This window comes from Anarrhichthys ocellatus, unplaced genomic scaffold (assembly GCF_004355925.1).
Source record: "Anarrhichthys ocellatus isolate YVR2014 unplaced genomic scaffold, GSC_Weel_1.0 scaffold111, whole genome shotgun sequence".
NCBI lineage: Eukaryota > Metazoa > Chordata > Actinopteri > Perciformes > Anarhichadidae > Anarrhichthys > Anarrhichthys ocellatus.
In genome coordinates, this window is record NW_022280141.1 from 243 (window position 1) to 5,260 (window position 5,018).

Sequence of the window (5,018 nt, forward strand, 5' to 3'; positions counted from 1 at the left end):
CACACACACACACACACACACACACGCACACGAGATCTGTGATACTATGCACCTGCAGTGCATCAGGACCACACTTAAGGCATGAGTCACAAACCCTGAATAAAATACATAACCCAGCCCTGTGCTTGCCATGGCTCCGCACAGGTCAGGCATTCCAGCTATGCAGAGGCTGCTTTGATTTCCCACACTTTGAATGGAGTCAGCGAGGCAGTGGAGGAGAAAATGACGACCCAGCGCACATCGTCACACGCGGCGATGCTCAGTCATTCCTCTCTGTAGTATGTGCCCAACACACGCACACGCACAACTAATGCATCTCTATCTGAAGGGGCCGCGACAACGCTGCCTAAAGAGCGGAAAGCACTTGCGCGCAACTGGTGTGCGTCGGTTGAACACATCCTCTTCCTCGGTGCTCTATTCTTCACACACTCTTGGATGACATCACTCTGGACTTTGGTAGCCAACATTAGTGGCTCAGATTACTTGTACAGCGGGCATTCAGAACACTCTGCCTACTTATCTGGACCAAAGAATATTACAGAAAATGTGTTTTACAAATACAAAAAAGATTTTTTCATGCTCAAAAGATCTTTTTTTTTCTCAAAAGTGTTTAACACAAATGTTGGTCTGTGGTATCGCTCATTTTTTTCAGCACCACTCCCTCACACATGAACCTGCTCCAGCGCTCCCGTTACACCCACTTCTTCAGTGACGGCTCCCCTCCTCATGGTTACATAGCGCTACAGTTACGACGACGCCAAGGCCCGGGCCTCCCCGTAATAAAACGATCCCCGACCACAGCGATGACACCAACAAGCCATCACTTCCCGGTACTCGTCCTGCCCGGTGCCGAGTCACGGAAACCTGATACATGTGTATAGGTGAAGGAGCTCCATGACATGTGATAAGTACAGCCACTATCACTTCTACATCTGCTACTGTCACTAGCACCGCTGACTCTACAATTGGATTTCAGGGACTTACGCAGCGGAATGTGAATCCTTCTTTGTATGACACAATAACCCACCACTTCTGTACGTACTACAATTACAACTAGTGACCTATGGAGCATTACAAACAAGGCCACAGCACACAGGTGTATTTATCTCTGTGTCGTCCAGAGAAACGCTTAAGTAGAGCTCCAGCTAAAAGCTTTCTGAAAAAGGGCTTTGTTTGTTTATAATGGACAACAGCTGCTGTCAGTGAAACCCCGTCTCCAGTATCCAAACACAAGAACGCGTCTCAAGGACCCGAGTATGAAAAACAAAGTAAAACGGCAAGCCGCTGAAGGTTGCGGTGTTCTGGAAACAGTCGGGTTTGTTGATGAAAGGCCTGGACGTTCACCACACAGCCGGTGCCACGGCGTTCCTGACACGGAGCGATACAAGAAGAAGGGGGGGAGGGGGAGGAGTGTACGTGTGTGTCAATGTGTCTATGAGAAAAACCAGGGGTGGTGTGAAACCCCCCCAAAAAAAGAAAAAGTCTTAAACCGCAGGAGAGACAGGTATACAGCAAATATAAACAGTGGAGAGAGGGAGAGAGAAGAAAGGAAGAGAGGAGGAGGAGATAAAAAGGGAGGAAATTCCCAGAGGGTTACTATTCCTGGTGTCGTGAGCATACCTCCCTGGCACAGCCCAGATAAAAAGTGCCTTAAAACTTGCTGATAAGACGGGGGAGGAAAAGAGGAAGGAAGGAGGGAGCTCAAAAGTGAGTGCTGAGAAGAAAGGACGCAATAAGGACAGCAAGAAAAACAGAAGCGGTGTGCTGATGTGATGCTGGAGAGTCCTGCAGAGGTGCGAGGAGAGCCGGAGCGAAGACAAAGCCTCTGTGTGTGTGAGATCGAGCTGACAATTTGAGGAATTGCTTATTAAATCCATAATTCAAAAGACACGAACATTAGCCTGCTTCTAGGCCTCCTCATATAATCTCTTTCCTGAATTCTCTATTACACTCGTCTGTCCTGCTTTATTATTCTCTCCTGGCAGGAGACATTTATCACAAATAAATAAATAAATAACCAGAAACTTATCTACACTGTAGGGCAAACCAGCGTTAATGTAGCGGTATGCGGTGCACAAAGTAACACAGCTTACGATTGGGGTTGAAGCAGAATGAATAGACTTTATTTGCCAGTCTGCATTCATGTACAGCACTTTTCTGTGTGTATTTGCATCTCGTCTGCATTATGAAGCCATTCCATCAATTTATTTTGTGCCGACATAAGCTCGTCTCTCCTTCCTGCAATGCCTCCTCACCCTCCCATTTTTCTCCCTTGTGTCCTTCACTCAATCTGTCCCTCAGTGTCTTTGGTCCACCCACCTCAAAGCAAGAGCCTTTTTTTTTAATCTCTCCACTCTCTGTCCCTCTTGGTCTTGCAGATTCTGTTACTACAACAGGCCAGCGTTGGGACAAAAGATGTAGCGCCTGGAAACAGGGGTTAGTCTAGGTCAGTGGCTGGATGATCGGGACTGTGACTGTGACTAGTACTTGGACTAGTGGGATAAGTACGGACTTGTTGAGGGACAGAGAGACGTTGAGAGGAGTCAGTATGGGACATGCGGTCTGGAGCAGGGACATGCCTGGGGCTGAGGCTGGATCTGAGCTTGGGACAGGGCGGGGGCGGGGGCAGGTCACTCGGCGACGCATGTTTCAGTACCGGGTCACAGGAAGGAGTCTGGGGCGAGGTCACTAGACCTGGGTCTGATAAACCGAGCCTTCTGCGCAGCCCCGCTTTGTGTATCCTCCAGGAGGAGGACGAGGGAGAGGAAGGACGAGATGATGGGGGAGACGGCGGAGAGGAAGGGAGGGAGGAGCAGCCGCGTGAGTCTAGCCTCACGAGCCTGTCGCTCAAGCGTCTGAACAGGGACATTACGGGGGAGGGACGAGGAGGGGGACTCTGTGTTTGTTGCTCTGTCCTGCTGTCAGCATCTGGCTCTGGAAGACAACACAGTCAACCTGCAGTTAGATCACACCACCGGGACAAACGTCTCATTGCCAAGATCAACTTTAGGCCGACTGCAATGTTAGCTAAAGCAATGAAACATTACATATTTGATAAGAATTCACCAGTGCAATTAAAACCATACTGACTTGCCCATATGTACATTGGTATGAAGTCTACTAAGTATGCGCACCAATGTTCTTCCCGCTCAGCCCATGGACTTTTAGGATTTTTAAAATCCCCTTTTTCAGCTAAGTAAACTTGACAAATATAAAGCCTCCATAGATCAATAGATCATAAGAGAAAGAGTCACTTGTTTGCAGTTTGAGGAGTCCCGTCAACACTTATATAGAAGTCTCTTTTACAATAGTGACTTTTTTGGGCTGCACAGGGAACTTTCTGCATAAATACCACATATGTCCACTAGAAAAAAAGATCGGCACCGCCGCATCCAGTTCTTATTATACATCTATGTCGGTGTAGCACGAAAGCATGGTGGAATTAACATGCTAATGAGATAGCTAGCCAACTAGCCAGGCCCTTAACAACTTGGTGCTTCATCTATACACAGCATAGACGAGCAAGTTGCTATCACAAGATGGTAAGTCATTAACACTGATTCACTGGATGTTGTAATGTGCTGATGGCTACATTTCCAGTCCACGGAAAGAAGAGGCTGGTGTTGTGCGGTGATACGCAAAAAGTATAAACGAAAGACAGTGTGCTACAGCTTAAAGAAACACATTTGAGTGTGCAGTACTTCTTTAAAGGTTACTCTCCATACTGGTCTAAGTTCTATCAATTGTATACAACTTCGTCAAAGTGTAAAGAGTGTGACCGTAGAGAGGAAGAGGAGCAGATAAGACTACAAACGGTGACAGTTAGGCCACAGTGTTAGGGAGCTGCATGTTGAAGCCTGCTGACTACGGTGCACAGCTATCCAGAGTAGAGATACTGGAATAGAGTGCTGAAAGAACATCACAGATAAGCATCATGATTCATATCTATATCACAGTATAGCACCAAGCCCAGGGGACAGAAAGAATGTTGTTTAATTAAAAATCTGTAAGAAATACATCCGTTTGCCCGCAAGCCAAAATAAATTTAAAAAAAGATACCACCTTACGTATTCTAATGAGACTTTACATTTGGGTGGAAACCAACTCCAGTCATTGGGTGATTTCCATTTCTTTGAACTCCTTTCAGACTACATCCATCATTTTAAATACAAATAGATAACTATATTCTCTTTGTTCAGAAAAATCAACCAGCGTTTTCAAAACCAGTGACAAAGGCTCAACTGTTGGAAAGCAACATGTGGGCGAGCATTTATGACACGTCATTGAGTCCCAAGTGAACAAAGTTCAACATTCTCGGTAAAAGCATGTCACACATTCACCTGACAGTCAGTAAACACTCCTTCCTGTTCCTAAGCTGCATTTATAGAAACTTTTACAGTTTATAAACAATGATGACGTGCCAAAGTGTGTGGACGTAGTTTAGCAACGGAAGTACGGCGGAGTGCAATAGCTTCAAACACAAGTCCAGTGGTAGTCAACACGTTTGATAGCTTGCAGCCGGTGTTTCGTTTTAACAAGTGACTCGAACACGATCTGAACATGTAAGGTGTCCCCGTAAAAGCCTTCCATCAATTTTAAATACATACGTATCCGTGTTTATTATCTACGATCATTTACCCAAGTTACTACGAGCCACCACGGACGCGCACGGACACTCGTTGAACTGACACACCTGTTTCTTAAAGCTTACTAACAGCTTGCCTATATCTTATGTCTGCTGTAAAAAGGGCCTATATAGATCACTTTCGTCTACCTATCCCTCTGCCATCTTTCTTGTTTTTCCAGTTTCTCTCTTATGATTTGCAGTGGTCAACAGCCCACCAGTTTGCCCACTGCCTCCCCCTTTCTCCTCGCGCATCGATCCAAAGTGCCGTTTATCCCTCCTTTCTCATCCAGTCTGTTTCTTTCTTTCCAGAGCTCACCCTGTTTCCTTCCCTCCCTCTATCCATTCATCTTCTCTCAACAACTCTGTTATAGAGACTGTCAGAATTTCCCAG